The following is a 17,171-nucleotide window of genomic DNA, read 5'->3' on the forward strand; positions in this document are numbered from 1 at the left end:
TATTTGGTCCTGCCATGCGGGCAGGGGACTGGACTCAATGACCTCTCGAGGTCCCTTCCAGTCCTAGAATCTATGAATCTATAAGCTATGAAGATCATTAAGGCCCTTCTCTTTTCACGCACGCACCCCAATGTCACAAATAACCAGGTGTTCAAAATCAAACCAGACATTTCAAAGAAAAATCTGAAGTTACTTGCGATGACTGATGGTGTTTAGGTACGGCCAACCTCACTACAGCAAGCACTGAGAAGTATTAATGCTTAAGATCTTAATTTGTTTTAGTTCTGTTTGACACTTGTAAGAGGTTTGCCTACAGAACTGTACAAACTTCCACACCCTGACAATAATGGGCCCATAATATATTACAGTAAAACAGATTATGAGATTTCAAATTCCCTGTATTAACCTTACATGCCAAATACCCAAATTTACCTTATTGTGATTAGTTTGTATCAAGTAGTATACTCACAGGGGTCTTTTTAGAAACTGCCTCATTTGTTTTGTCTTTGATCACTTTCCAAACTATGTTTGAGAAATTGAAAAACTCCATGAAGTCCCATTCTCAGGAGAGTCGTTCAAAATCTAATGTTCCAAAACCAGCATTTGTAGTACTTTAGAAGCACAGTTGCAATAGTTGTGCGTATGAATCTACTCTGCACTATGAAAGGCCTGCCAATCAACATTTCAAATGTGAATAATTAAGAGCATGGTGCAAAATATTTATTATACGCACTGTGTACCCCATTCCAAGACTTGCCATTAGACAATGAAATCTAACTACCAACTGTTAAGTCTGTCCCCAAAGGTGTCACCTTCTACTCTACCAGTGGCCTGTTACTACTTAATCCAATATACTGCCACTCTGACCTTGCAAATATAAATTCTTGCTGTCTCTGCCAGGCTCCCTTACATTGGCCCACATCTCAGACACTGCTGAATGCAAAATAGGAGATTACAAAGAGGTATTAAGGAGAGTGGGTGGTTTGGCATATGATGTATGGGAATAAGCAAGACTCCTAGCTGGAGCTAAAAAGTTTGGCTTCTGCTGTAGTCTGGTACCTGGTTTATTGGTAGTTTTGAGGGAGAAGGAAACCAGCTGGATTCGTTTTAAAACTAGCCTGATGGTAACATCAGCTGCTATAAAACTTTTTCTTGCATTCCAGACTGAATACATACAAAGAACAGTATAACGAGAGAACACAGTCTCTTGCAAAGATGGATTTTTAAATGAAAAGTTAGAATTTACTTTACCCATTCCTTCAAGACTCACTTCTTCCAAGACACCCACAAGAAGCTGCCCAGATAGTAATGGCTAGGTAGAGGGGCAACTGGGTATATGGGATGTATATATACTAAGCTATGCATATTAATTGTATCCCTGTCCTACAGCCTTAATATGGCACGTTGTGACGTTTCACTCCATATTCTTTATTAAAATATGCTTATGATATGAATATGTCATAACAGATGTACTTTATGCAAGATGGGTCTTGTAAAATATCATTGAAAAGGTTATAATTTACTGAATGTGATTATCCAATTTGTATGCCTGTATCATTTCTGTATCTGAAGTTAGGAATATTAACTATGTATCTGTATTTCAACTATGCTACTTTGGGTGACGCCCCACTGCTAACACTTCAGGTACCAACAATGGAAAAGCTAGACAGGGCTGACCCATCAATGAGGACAATGGACTGTGAAAAGGCTTGGCCTTCCTGCAGACGCTCAGTACTGCCACTGACTCATGGATGCTGTAATACTACAGAGTCAGGTGGTCTTGTCACCTGACACTAAATATTACCTGGGATTTGTAACATTCCACGGGAAGGTGGGGGGGTCAAGTTTGGGAAACAAAGTATTCCCGCTTTACGTAAATCCTATTTAAAGGTAGAGAGGAAGGCAAATGGAACTCCTCCTCTCCAAGGCCTGTTAGAAGAAAGACTGCTAGAGCCACCTGAAGGGAAGGTGGGGGGGGGGGAAGGAGAGAGAGGAAGGGGAGTCCAGACTGAGACAGGTGTCCAGTCTGTAAAAGAATATAACTGGAACTCTGAATCACAGAAACTTTGCATCCTGCCTACAATAACATTTAGGGTGAGAATTTACATTTTGTAACCTGTTTCTTAAGTATATTGAGCTTAGCTTGCGTATTTTGCTTTATTTGGTCACCTTTTTTGTTAATAAACTTATTTCTTGTTTATAATATAATCCAGTTTATGTAATTTCTAACGGGGTGGGGGAGGCAAGAAGTTGTGCATATCTCCCTCCACATTGAGGGAGAGAGCGAATTTCATAAAACCGTTGGGTTTGTACCTCTTAAAATGAGTGGGCACAAGAGTGTTGGGGAAAGCCCCTAAGGCTGAATCTTTCCAGAGTGGATCTCTGTCTCTCTGTGCAGCTGGGTGTGGCCCTACCCTTGTCCTTGGCTGGAAGAGGCTTGTGAGCGTAACCCAGCAAGGCCAGGTAAAGAGGACCCAGACTGCCAGAATAGGCTGACTCAGTGCCATCCCAGCACATCAGGTGACACCCAAAAGGGCCCAAACCTGTCTCACACGTATCATATATTATAAACTTTTTGAAGGAGGAACTGTCTTGTTATGCATGCCCCTAGATTCAGATAGCAGGGGAGTCAGAATAAGAGGGAACGGCAGCTTCTCTCTAGCCACACAAGGAAAAGAGGAATTGCTTGTTTCCTCCGAACACCTGGATCAGAGGTTAGGAACAGAAACATACCCATGGGTCAGGAGAGGCCTGGCAAACAATAGTGTTGTGACAGAGAAAGACCTTCACTAATAGAAAGTGGGGAAATCTAGGGTGGGCACAGAGAAACAGGGGGAGGGGGAAGAGATAACAGGAGACTTGAGGGGCACGAATGATGGGGAAGGGACATCAATTTGCTGAGATGGAGGAGGAGTTTCCCCAGATAGTTAATGCCTTTGAAAAGGATTAGCAGATACAAAGAGGTTGGTTCCAACCCTGTCCCAGAGAGGATTTATACACTATCACAGTAATCCCCACTAACTTTGCTCAAGCCACTCTGCATGATGACAGTCCAGCTAGTCCCTCTGATGTGAAAGAAGTTATATTAACAGTTGGACAACCATTCTGCAAACATGTTGACATTTTGCTAACCACATGTCAAGGCTGCCATTAGACAGCGGGATCTGACATGAAACTGCTGGAGTTCTTAACCTCACCTGTTAGACCAGTAAATGAAAGGTTAGCTACCAAGTTTTTTTTTAAATCTTTTCAGTTATGCAATCTAATCAACCAACATTTTAGACCCTCTTCCCCATCTTTAAATCTTGCAAATAAATGCATTCCATTCATTGTATTTAAACAAGTTGTACATGAACAGCAACTGTTTATCCAGTAAGAGAGAGACCTAATTTCCTAATTGTAGGTTGCAGTGCAACAATTGCAAGAGTGCCTCACAGCCGAAAATGCTACCGAAGATCAAAGCCAGAGACATCAGCATTATAGCTATACTGCCAGAAAGCAGTACCACTTTCTGGAATAGCAGGGCTGCAGCCTTGCCCCTTAACTATACACAACCTTACTTTTTGCACAAATCAATAAAACTGAATCAAATCTGAATTAGGAAGAGTGAGGCTAGGGAATTACTCAAGGTATTTATTTAAATCAAAAATGCTGCCTCATAATTTGAGCCAAAAATTTAATGACTCTAGTTTTGAAATGCAGTTGAGTTAGCAAAATAACTTTTATTGTAATGGAAGAAATAACCGATGTTGTTATATAAGGGAAAAGGAAAAACCCAGCAAGTCCGTGAAGTACAATCTCCCAATAACTTGCTTCAAGTAGTACTTCCAATATGAGACAACAGAAATTAAGTTTGGTAATGGAGAAACAATGGTGGTTTACTAACTTTTTTAATTCCATTACTTTGTTATAAGAAATAAGCACACCACTCACTGGCATAGGGGAACAAAATTCCTCATTTACAATTACATCATCCAATAAGTTGTTTTTTTTTTTTTTTTTAAATTAAAACTGCCCAGAGAACTGTTCTTAGTTCAATGCTATTCCAGCTCTATCAATTATCTGGGGGGGGGGAGGGGAGGGGGACAAAACAAAAACAAAAACAAAAGCTACAAAATCATTGCTGGTGAAGTTTGCAAGTGACAGTTCTACAGAGCAATCAAAATTGCTTGGAAAATTGGACTCTTCTGAACACCATGTTTTAACACATCCAGATGTACGTTGTACAGCTAGAAGCCAATAACGTAGTTCACACTTAGTGGAGAGTATTTTGGAAAGCTGAGATTCTGAAGTGGACTTAGGGTCATGGTGGATAAGCAATTCATCACGAGTGTGATGTGGTGGCTAAGATATGGTGATTATTTTTGTAACTCAACTATTGCTCAAGCAATAGGAGTATTCATTACACTTATTTACAAACAGAAGATATGTAAACTTTACTTTTAGTGCTCACTTCACTAAGTTAAGTGGCTACAGGAAGCACAGTAATCTTATGCCCAACCTACCAGGCAATAGTGCAGGACAACGTTATAATCAGGGCTTGAAAAATTTGCCAGGTGCATCCTAGAGAAAGGACCTATTAGCCCAAATGCAGATACAGAAGACTAGGGAGAGGGCATGCTACAACGAGGTACAAGCTCCTTGCCATCAGCTGCTGGGAATTCTACCGGAGAGATAACCCTAGATCTGCTTGGGAGCTCCACCGGTAGCAGAATCTAGCTAGTAGACATTTTATCAAATTGAAGCTTCACCCCTCTTTCAGTGCTGAAAACGAGAAAGAGCTTTCTGCCTCTTTCACCCCATCAAGAGCCCCTACCTGCTTTGAAGGGAAAGTCCTAGCCACGAATTTCTACCACTCTCACCTAAATGCATTTACACATTCCATCAGTAAACAAAAGGATCAGTCTACTCTTCATCCTCTACTCCCAGGTAAGTTTATTTTACTATTTTGTGAAGGTAAGGTGAAAAATACAGTTTATATTTCAAAAGGTGGTGAGATTTGGGATGATTCTAATAACTTCCAGGTGAAAGTTCCAGGCATGGGCCAGTTACAGATAAAGCCATCTCATCTCCAAAGAATGGCTGCTGCAGGGATGAAGGTGGGAGGAAAAGAGGTCTCTGCTACACTACCCCATCCCAGTCTGTTTTTGGGTCCTGCTTCCACTGTGAATAACTCCAGCACCTCCTTCTGATGCTGTTGCTCAGAGGTTTCTCAAGAAGAACCAGAATCAGCAGGATGTTCCACTGCTGCCAAAAAGGTTCTGAGAAGTAACAGTAAAATAGATCAGAGTTTTGTTAATTTCACTCTACTTGGCAAAGCTACGAGCAGCAGTAGCAGCACCAGCGCTGTGTGCAGACTCAGGAAAACTTTGAAACCTCTGTTTATACCCATAAGCATTTCTTCCATAGGTAGGTGAAGATACATGATATTGTTACAGACAATAAGTTGTGCACAGAAACAAGTCAACTACAAAGAGAAAACTCAGTGGAAAATTGTGTAATTTGAAACCTGTCCTGGTATTCACAGATGAGCCAATTTCTTTGTAGCCCTCTTAAAAGATAGTTTTCTGCATCCAAAATAGTGCATCACCACACTGGGTACATTAAGATTCCCTGTTGATATCTATTCCCTGCTTTTCCTTGGACATTGTCTACGCTTTTGTACAACTCCCAATCAACTGTATTTTAAGTGCTACCTATATTACAACTTTGGAGCACAGCCTGGTGATCATATTTTGCATTAGAGTATTAGGTGAAATGCTGTATTCCAGGTGTCAGCAACCTTTCAGAAGTGGTGTGCCGAGTCTTCATTTATTCACTCTAATTTAAGGTTTTGCGTGCCAGTAATACATTTTAACGTTTTTAGAAGGTTTATAAGTCTATAATATATATTGTTGTATGTAAAGTAAATAAGGTTTCAAAATGTTTAAGAAGCTTCATTTAAAATTAAATTAAAATGCAGAGCCCCCTGGACTGGTGGCCAGGACCCGGGCAGTGTGAGTGCCATTGAAAATCAGCTTGCGTGCCGCCTTCGGCACGCATGCCATAGATTGCCTACCCCTGCTCTATTCATTTGATATAGCAACAGTCCTTATAAAATCCAAGAAATCTGATTTTCTACTTCACATATTAAATTACAATTGTAATTTACTGTTCGCTAAAAAGAGAGGTCAGGAAAGTCCCTGATCTTGCAACAAAAATTCTTGGGTCAGCATCACATTAAAGAAGGTTTTAAAGATAGGAACTTCAACAGCATAAAATGTCAGATTCTACAGTATCAGTTTCACTTCCTTTTAAAACGACCTCCTTAAATATGCACACTTAAGGGCTTTCAGCGTGTCCCCACTCCCCACACATAAGAGATTATCCCTGATTTTTTGGTACTTGGTCCCAGGACATTTGAATTTTGTCCCTGAGTGCTTGCACAGAGACTTGAATTATGTGCTTTGAGATTCGTAGTCTGCCATGTAAGAAGTTTTATAGCCTTTAATGAGACAGCCACAATATCCAAAGCTTGATGGGTGAACCTTACTCACCCATACCCCAAATACTGCTAAGTAAACCAACATCTCTCACCCTAGCTACTACCTACATGCTCCCTTTTCAGAGGGATTTTCTCTTCAGACAGCTGATCTTACAAGATCACCAATACTACCATTATTGCACATCCAACAGGATCAGAGAAACTGAGAACAGAATGTTCTTCTCTGCTGCTGAGATGCACTCTGACACTGATTTGTAATGCAGTATCAGATGTAAATGTTTACTCTGAAAGTCCACATTACAGGGGGCTGTTTGATCTAATTGTTACTCCAAGTTTTCTAGTCTGACAGCCAGTGTTCACCTGGAACATTTACACTGAAGAGAGGTTAATGTGTTAAAAAAGGGGCATTTACCACACTTAATTTGCTTCAGATTCTCCTTCACTCTTATGCTATCACTGTAGCATAAAAATAAAAGTGAACTTGCTTAAAAGAGAACAAGGGGAACTGAAAGGCTTCCGGGATGGGTTTTGGGTAAGGCATCTGTTTTTTGGTTTTAACCGATAAACACCAGTAAAAGACCCACAATACAAAAAATGAAATTGACATTTATCCAGTAAACGCCAGGAAAAAACATCAGAAATGGTTACTTGTATCTAAGGGCTTGTCTACACCGACAATAATGCGCACTATAGGGTATGATTTCTGAAGTGTACCAACATGCTGCATATTAACTGTTCCACACAGACCCTGTTGGTGAAACAGAACTACATTAGAGTGTACTCGGGCAAATTAAAATAATTACTCATGACAGTATGCACAAAGAGAAAGCTCAAAAAAAAAAAAAAACCCACACGCCACACCAAGTTTTGGACATCTACCTAGAACTCAAAAATTGCTAAAAGTAACCACCCTTGCCCCACAAAATTAAACAGAAGCCATAGTTATGGGACACAAAGTCTTTCATATCTAGGTCACTACATGAAATACAACCCAAGTCAATAAGTGAAAATCATTACCTTTTGAAGGCTGGTTGATAGCCTTTGTGAATGACTTGATATCATTCAGGAACCAGCCTTAGGCCAAGACTCTACATCACAATTTGCTACATTGTTGGTAAGGTCATCCCCACATATAGCCCCTCCAAGTCAGACATGATGCACAATGTGGGGCAGGAGAGATGGCAACACAGAGTGTGGCGGTAGCTCAAAACATAGCTGCTTGTCCTTATACTCAGGGAATTCTGTGATTCTATGTTTTTCCCTTAAGCTCTTTGGCCATCATTTTTCCCCGTGTAGGGCAGTGAAGATTCTGACACAAACCACAGTTCTGGAGGTGACTGATTTTATTTTAGGAAAAATAAGCAAGAATAATCAGTGTATATTCGCTGGGGGGGGGGGGGGGGGGAATCACTGTCAGGGTTACAGTCCAAACCTAATATTTATATTTTGAAAACTATTTTATCATGTAGAGGTACTGACACTTAAAGCTGAGATTAAGCGTCCAGCTACACAATGGGGGGTCATTTCTCTGTGGGGGGTATGCACTACAAGGGTGTGATTTATAAAGCATATTGACATGTTGCCTATTAATTGGTCCACATAGACCTTTCTGGTGTGCACTAAAGGTTCCAGAGCACACTTTCACATAGCACTGTTTCAAACAGCACTATGTGAAAGTGCATTAGGGAACGTGTAATGCACACCAGAAAGGTCTATTCGTTGGTCCATGTAAAAAGGTTAGCATGTTTTAGAAATCACACCCCATAGCATGCACTCCCCCACTATGTAGAGAAGCCCTAAGTGGAGCAGAGAGGGTGATATTTGCCAGGCTTCCAATTGAAATTTAAAAATGTGGAGACTATTGAAAAGTCAACTTGTAATAAATTAAAACTGTTTGTATTCCAACAGGGCAAAAGATATCCTGTTTGTTAGTTCCTATTGTGGCAAAGTGCATAAAGCAAGTGTTGATATCAAGGAGTATGAATTATCAGAGGACAAGAAATTTTTAAACTTTCAGAATACAACACGTACTTATTCAAAGTCCTATAACAGACTCCTTATCTAATTGATCAACTTTTATCAAAATTTCCTCTGTGAAAAGACTGAACATGAGAACTTGTATACAGAAAGTGACCTGTCCCAAAGAGGGGTGTATGTGTTTAAAAAAAATCTTTAAAGGGAAGCTCTGTCAAAACTTTAACTGATGAGTCAACATATTACTGTTTAGTTTAAACTTACCTCTTCACCCTGTTATGTAGGAGGAAGTCTTTAATTGCCCTCATTCCCTAAATAAAGCCTGGCTTAGAAACAGCTTCACTACCTAAAGTTCTTAAGTTCTTGTCTGGGGGTGAAGCAAGGGAAGTATTCAATTTTCAAACCACTTACTGTGATGCCAATGCTTAAGCAAGAAGCTAAAAGGAGGAAGTTTTAAATCCTTTCTTGCTACAATCTGTCATCCCACAGCCCAGGAGAAGCAAATGGTGAAATATTTAACAGCAAAGGAAAAGCGTGATCTAGAAACTCATTTATAAACCCATGAAGAGTTTAACAGCTCAAACTGCATTTTCTTAGCAATAAGAGTACATTCCGCAGCCAGCCATACACAAACCTAAAAGTCTTTATGATATCCCTTACTTAAGGCACTTCAATTTCCTCTGCTAATGCCACCTCTACAGAAGACTTACACATTCTTCAGGGTGCAGAAAAATAAGGAAATCGGGGCTGCTTTAAAAAGAAACATCAATTGAAAGGCTGTTTCCAATTTCAGAGTGGTAGCCATGTTTGTCTGGCATACGCTTTCGTGGGCTAAAACCCACTTCATCAGATGCATGCAGTGGAAAATACAGTAGGAAGATATATATATACACACACACACACAGAGAACATGAAAAAATTGGTGTTGCCATACCAGCTATAATGAGACTAATCAATTAACAGTCTGTTACTCACACCTTCTTGTCAACTGTTGGAAATGGGCCATCCTGATTATCACTACAAACATTTTTTTTCTTCCTCCTGCTAATAGCCCACCTTAATTGACTAGTCTCATTATAGCTGGTATGCAACAGTGTGTGTGTGTGTGCGCGCTACTGTATTTTCCACTGCATGCATCCAATGAAGTGGGTTTTAGCCCATGAAAGCTTATGCCCAAGTAAATTTGTTAATCTTTAAGGTGCCACAAGTACTCCTCGTTCTTTTTGCTGTTTCCAATGTTTCATACAAAACCCAGGTCATGTTTGCAAGACTAAGGATCTCTTGCTGTATTGCTATCATTGTTCAAAGCACCAGGAATATGGCAGTCTTCTCTACCACTGCCTCTCTGTTACCTAATTACATTGACTGGTTGTTTTATTTTCCTGAAGTTAAAGATGCATAGATAAATGTAACGTGTCTAGGTTACAAATTCATTACACTGTTTAACAAACTATTGTTAAACATCACTGCATCTTATTATATTTATAAACTAATTTACATTCAGTGTAAACTAGTAACTTCTGCTTACCATACAAGCAAATGGACCTTGTCAAAACAAGAACAAAAAATGTGGCTACACATTTAGCTCTCAATAAACCCTAATTGAATCTCAACACACTGTACTTCAAACTCACTCAGGATCCAATATCACAGTGCTTAAAGTATAACTCCCCTTAAATTCCATGAAAGATTTGCCAGAGGCTATAAGAGCGGTCCCTTGGTGATACTAGTAGTGATGCTTGCGCTTGGATTAGCAAACCACGATGCTTTGATGTAACATCAGCAATACAACTTGCAAATACCAAAAAGAACAGGAGTACTTGTGGCACCTTAGAGACTAACAAATTTATTTGAGCATAAGCTTTCGTGTGTGTGTCTTCCTACTGTATTTTCCACTGCATGCATCCGATGAAGTGGGTTTCAGCCCATGAAAGCTTATGCTCAAATAAATATGTTAGTCTCTAAGGTGCCACAAGTACTCCTGTTCTTTTTGCGGATACAGACTAACACGGCTGCTACTCTGAAACTTGCAAACACCAGTTCACAGCACTTCCAGATGCAAGCATCACTACTAGATGTTGAACCCCTGAGTTTTCAGAGCTGCAGCTATTGATTACCAAAGACTTGCTGAAGCACATTCGTGGTTTAGAGTTCTACTTTTACAAAAGTTGGACAATCAGGCAGCATAAGTGACTAAAATGTCTTTTAGTTTGCTAGCAAACTCTGCCCTTTCCTTCCAGATAAGGAACTGGTCACAGCTATGTATGTATTTGTCCTCTCTAAACTGAATTATTGCAATTCATCACATCTGAACCCGAACATGAAAACAGCATGAAGGCTCAAGCAGGTGCAAATTGCAGCTGTCAGCCTCCTCCAGGATTTAGGCCAGGAGTGGGCAAACTTTTTGGCCCGAGGGCCACATCTAGGTATAGAAATTGTATGGCGGGCCATGAATGCTCACAAAATTGGGGTTGGGGTGCAGGAGGGGGTGAGGGCTCTGGCTGGGGGTACAGCTCTGGGGTGGGGCCAGAAATGAAGTTCAGGATGCAGGAGGGGACTTCAGGCTGGGGCACGGGGCTGGAAAGTGAGGGGGTGGTGAGGGCTGCGGGCTCTGGGGTGGGGCTGAGGGGCTTGGGGTGCAGGAGGGTGCTCTGGGTTGGGACTGAGGGGTTCAGAGGGCAGGAGGGGGATCAGGGCTGGTGCAGGGGGTTTGGGCACCAGGGTGTGGCTCAGGGGTGCAGGCTCCAGGCAGCGCTTACCTCAAGTGGCTCCCAGAAGCAGCAGCATGTTCCTCACTCCAGACCCTACGCGGAGGCGCGGCCAGGAGGCTCTGCTGTGTGCTGCCCTGCCTGCAGCCACCACCCCTGCAGCTCCCATTGGCCACAGTTCCCGGCCAATGGGAGCTGCGGGGGCAGTGCTTGGGGCGGGGACAGCGTGCAGAGCCCCCTGGCTGCCCCTACGCATAGGAGTCCGAGGGGGGACATGCCGCTGCTTCCGGGAGCGATGCGGAGCAGCCCCAACCCTGCTCACCGGCTGGAATGCCGGAACAGGGCAAGCCCCAAACCCTGCTCCCCAGTGGGAGCTCAAGGGCTGGATTAAGACAGCTGGTGGGGAGGATTCGGCCTGCGGGCCATAGTTTGCCCACCCCTGATTTAGGCTGTAAACACATCAAGCTTGTGCCTCAGTGCCTCCACGGGGCTCCCACCCTGCCTCGGATACTAGTCTACAGCCTCAGTGGTAGCCTTCAAAGAAAGTAATGTATTGGGACCCTGTTAGAGACCACATCTCTGTATATGAGCCAGATAGTGGCAGACCACAAAGCCTTGAAGGCATCTTTAGGCGGCTGGGGACAAAGTACTCAGCTGAAGGGATTCAGCTGTGAAATGAGCTTCCAGAGGAGATTAAATGAGTGACTACCTTTACGAAGGTTTTGCAGTGTTTCCTATTTGGTAAAGCTCTCCACCAGAACAACATTCATAACTGACTCCCTGCCCTAATTGTGTGTTTTTTTTCTTAAAGTACAACCCACCACAAGCTGAGCTTTCTGTGTCCTGAGAAGACTGTGAGGCAGAGTCTCCATGAATTCCACAAGGATGTTAACTACCGCTGATCAGTTTCATGTGCAGGGCCGGCTCCAGGCAGCAGCATAGCAAGTAGGTGCCTGGGGTGGCATGTCTGGCCGTTCGGCAGCAATACGGTCACGGGGCCATCACTCCCTCTCGGAGCAAAGGACCTGCCGCCAAAGGCAGTTTTGTTTTTTTGTTTTGGTTTTTTTTTTGCGCTGCTTGGGGCAGCAAAAACACTAGAGCCGGCCCTGTTCATGTGGCCAGCACACAGTTATTACAGGGATGGGCAGCAGGCAGTACACAACCCTAAGATATAGGTCTAGGCATGTGTTAAATGAAGGATACTATATTACACTTTGAGACAAATGAAAAAAGGTTTCTTAAATGACCTTTTTGCTGCTTTGCTCAACACATGACCAAGGAACTTGGGAACCTATCACAAGACCCCATAGTCCCATTTACAATTAAGACTTTCCATCCTAGAAGCAGTTACTCAGTTCCTGTAAGAATTCACACAAGAGCCACACCTTGTCTGACGCACTATATGGAGTCTGAACTGTAAATGCAAAATGTTTCCTATGTCCAGACAATCCAGAAAGCTGCTGCAGGTTTTTAAGAGGACTTCAAAGTATGTATAAGGCAGATAGGCCCCAAGCTTTTCAGTGATAGGGACCACTTTAAGGGGATTGCCAATATGCTCGTGAATAAGCAGGTGTCTGCAAAACAATCTACTTGCCCATATGTGATCCCATAACAACACTGTGGCAACTACAATGGCTGCTTACATTAGGAGAGTGATGCATCCATAGCTGTTTATTTAACACCCTTTAATGAACAGCCAGCACCATGTGACAAGACAATTTTCCACAAGCCACCACAAAAGGCTCTGCAGAGCACCAGTGTCCATGGCCCACTGTTTGGGAACTGCTGGTTTTGCCTCAAGCACCCCACCTGCAGCAACCTAAGCCAACCCCCTATACAAAGCAGCACCGAAGTTCCCAGTCCAGTTCTGTGAAACATTTGAAAGGCCATGATACTAGGTGATCGACTTGGGCAGTTTACCAGGGATAGGGTTTCACTGCTGAGACAGCATCTGCAAAGGGATTTGGGTGGCTTCAAGATAACATACAGCTAGAAGAGTTTATTGCCTCCTAACCTGACGAGCACATGCCTCGACCCTGCTACCCTCTGCTAGGGAGAAGGGAACCTGCAGCGCTGACACCCAGCATGCTCACACAGTCACTGGTGAAGAGGCACTGGACTGAGGGGAAGGGGTCTCAAATACCGCGGAGCCCCACCTCAAACTCCTGCCCCAGGGCCCCTCCAGCTTCCCCCCCCCACACACACACCAAACTCCTGCCCCAGGGCCCCCCCAGCTTCCCCCCCCCCCCCCCCAGCAAACTCCTGCCCCAGGGCCCCTCCAGCTTCCCCTCCCCAACTCCTGCCCCGGGCCCCTCCTTTCCGCAATGCCCAGCACCCTGCCGGGGCCAGCGGCCGGTTGGGGGTCTCCCCGGGGCTGCTCGGAGGCCAGGAGCAGCGGGACGCTCACCTCTCGAGGAACCAGCGGCCCCGCTCCCGGGAGGGCGCGTCTCAGCGGGCCGCCCGGCTCCCTGCAGCGCTGCACCTGCGGGAGGGAGACTCCATTCACGGCGGGGGTGGGAAGCGGCTCAAGTGACCGTAGCAGCCGCCTCCATCCCGGGCGCTACCACCCACCTTCCCTTCTCAGGAAGCCTGCGCGCTACGGCCAACTCCCGGGTGGGAAGGGAGGGGCGCTGGCGCAGCAGCAGTGCGCCCCGTGAAGCCTCTGGGCCGCCATCTTTGGTGCTGGCAGACGAGGCGCCGTGCTTGGGTACCTGGTGCAGCCTGCCCGGTGCATAGCAGAGAGGTCAGCTGTCTGATCCCCCATCCCATCCTCTCCTCAAGTATGGGGCAAAGGGTTTGGGGGCAGGAGTTTGGGGGTGTTATGGACACAGGCAAAGGGGGGGGATAATTGCACTGATCCCCTAGCTCAGGGTGCCCCCCAAACATAATGTCCGTGTAAATAAAGTGAAATGGCAGGGGAGCAGATTACATGAGCTACCAGGGCCACCACTGTCTCTCATCAGGCCTAGCACAGGGCAGGAGGGGTGGAAGCCAGACCTCTGCCAAGTTTCACAGCTGGATTCTAGCTTTACAAAGAGCCAAATCCAGACTCCCCCCCCACCAACATCTGCATTCTGCTGATGTAGCATGGGTCCATCTCCAGGTTAAATGAGACACTACATCTCGCCCATAGTCCCACCTGTCCACGTAGCCCCAGCCTCACCCTGCCCTGGAATGGTTAAAAATCAATCGCTCTGCCAGAGTTAGAGACCACACACTCAGGGGTGCTGCAACAATTTGTATAGTAGGGGTGCTGAGAGCCACCGAATCAAACTATAAACCCTATATATAATGGAAAGTACACCTCTACCCCGATATAACGCTGTCCTCAGGAGCCAAAAAATGTTACCGCTTTATAGGTGAAACCGTGTTATATTGAACTTGCTTTGATCCACCGGAGTGCATAGCCCCGACCCCCTCCCCCGGAGCACTGATTTACCGCATTATATCCGAATTTGTGTTATATCGAGTCATGTTATATCAGAGTAGAGATGTACTTCAAGCAGAGGGTGTGGCAGCACCCCTAGTTCCAGCACCAATGCATTCACCCCAGTTTCCAGAGAAGTTCCACTATCTCCAGAGCTTCTTCCGAGACACTTGAACTCTCTCAGATTTTCTTTACATCACTCAGAGTGCTCTGGCATTGTAATAACTACTCACCAGGGCCTCTGAGATTCACTGCCACCCATCCTCCTTTGCATGCTTGGTGCACTGCTGTGCCATGCTCATTACACAGTGAGCAGGTGTGCCAGACCAACACCTGTCACAACTTGTCAGGCAACTACAGTGTAGTACAAAAATGATGCGCTGATAACTCAGGCCTGGTCTACACCTAAAACTTATATCGACCTAGCTATATCACTCAAGGCTGTGAAAAATTTCATACTCCATCCAACAGTAGTTAGGTTAACCTAAGCCTCACTGCAGATGGTACTGTCCTGGCAGCAAGCTCTTTGGGGCAGGGATGTCTAGTACTAACCTGTGTGCAAAGCACCCAGCACAATGGGGCCCTGATCTCAGCTGAGGCCTCTAGGTGTCACTATAATAATAAAAGTTTGCACATATTCTCACAGTTCCCATCCTATGCCTTCCATGTGGACCCTCTATCTGGGCTTCCTTTGCTCAGCTAGAAGCAACTTATGGCTCTGGCCTGCATGCTTAGGTGCCCTGACTACAGCTGGGCAAATAACAGATTTTTCAATTTACTAGCAATTCCAAAAAATTGGCGGGGGGGGGGGGAGGGTCAAACTGAAAACCATCTTTTTCAAAGAATTTGGCATATAAAAAAGCTAAAAAATTGCATGGGGTCAAAGAAAACATTTAATTTCCATTTTGAGTATGTTTTCATATTACAAAGAATAAAAGTAAAGGAAATTTTGCAACAAAAAGTCATCTCAAATCAAAAAATCAAAACATTTCATTTTGAAAGTGTCAAAATGAAACACTGATTTCTTGGAGACTTTTGTGTAGGAGCTTTTTTTAATTTTTAAATTAAACAATTTGGTGAAACTGACCCAAGTTTGCTAAGTGTTTCGGTGGCACCAAATCTGCTTTTTTCACTGGAGAAAAGTTATGGTGCAAAAATTTTGTCAGGCTCTACTTGCATCCACCCGTCTAGTGCCTTATTCACTAGATCACACTGCTTAGTTTGAGCCAGAAAATGTAAATGGAAGAAGGATGATCGTATGTTTAAGGCACAGGCCTAGGAGTCATGAGAGCTGGGTTCCATGCTTAACTCTGCCTCTGGCTTACTACAAGAATGTGGGTAGCCAGTCTGTGCCTCAGTTTCCCAGTCTGATAAATGGGAATTATAATACACAAGAGGGAGGGAGAGTAAATTCATTAAAGCATGTAAAGTGTTTTGAGATGCCTGTAGGAAAGATGTTAGAGAAGAGCAAAATATTGTTATATACATTAAAATTTATATGCTGATCAATGGAAGGTTCCAAATGGTCTTGTTTGTCCCATAGAATAGAACAGAATTACCTTTCATATTTCTGATATCCTAAAGCATTTGTCAAATGTTAAATACTTCAAGTACAGGGATCACAGAGTGATCAGCCATTGTGCACTCTGCATCGGGTGTTGCCTTTTGAAGATTTGTTCTGGAAGACCAAACGTGTTCTTGGAATAGCAGGAGATGCATCAGGTCAGGACTGAGGTGCATTGGCAGAGCTATGGGTCGGTGGGAAACTCAGGGCTGGATAGCAGGGTGAGCTACAGGCTGAATTTGAGGGGTATCAGGAAAATAGTATGTGGGAAACCCCAGACTGGAATAGCAGACGGCTGCAGAACAGAATGGAGGGAAACTGGAAGAGCAGTGCATGGTGACTTGGAATGAGCCTACCTGTAGCATACCTGTTTCTTTCCAATGCTGTTTCTCCGTTTTATGAGCACATTGGGAGGCAGGAGAGAGGATCAAAGAAAAAAATATTGTGAAGAAAAGAGGAAGGAAATATAATAATCTTCTGGGTCAGGTTTTTAGGACTCCTAGCATCACTGAATGTGAATTTGGACCAGAATTACTGTACTGTCTGAGAATAAGCAGGCAACTCAGAACAATCAGTCAGATGCTTTATAGTAAGTCTAGGGTATAAAATAAACCTGTTAAGTGCTGAAAATTAGTGCATGTTTCTTTTTGTAACTAGCTTCTAGGAGATATAGGGGTGTCTGACAATAGACGACTTTAAAACTGGAACCCTGACTTGGATAGATGTGTTGGTTATTAAATAATATTGCAGCACATACAAGCTACACAGATTTTCTCTAACTCACTGACACTGAAAGTAGAGAGGCTATTGTATGGAACGGATAGTTACCAGTACAGTGAGGTAAAAGCAACAAAGAGGGTTATGCAGAGTCTAATATGTAATTAACTTCAGCTTTCATAGGACCAGATTGTCAGAAAATTGGGTGTCATGTATTAAAGTTCACACACGCTGGAGCAGGACTGTACTGTAATTTGCATAGTAGCATTTAGCCACTAGAGGGAGACTCCACACTTG

General features: G+C 43.7%; 1 protein-coding gene across 1 annotated transcript in view; it reads right to left on the minus strand.

The window, feature by feature from the left end:
* LOC117882762 (H(+)/Cl(-) exchange transporter 5) overlaps nucleotides 1–13,777 on the minus strand; it is a gene marked incomplete in the record, with an annotated part of 107,430 nt that extends 93,653 nt beyond the window's left edge. Inside the window, 1 exon segment of the mRNA XM_034781528.1 lies at nucleotides 13,574–13,777.
* Nucleotides 13,778–17,171: the final 3,394 nt, after the last annotated feature.

This window comes from Trachemys scripta, chromosome 9, assembly GCF_013100865.1.
Source record: "Trachemys scripta elegans isolate TJP31775 chromosome 9, CAS_Tse_1.0, whole genome shotgun sequence".
Lineage (NCBI taxonomy): Eukaryota > Metazoa > Chordata > Testudines > Emydidae > Trachemys > Trachemys scripta.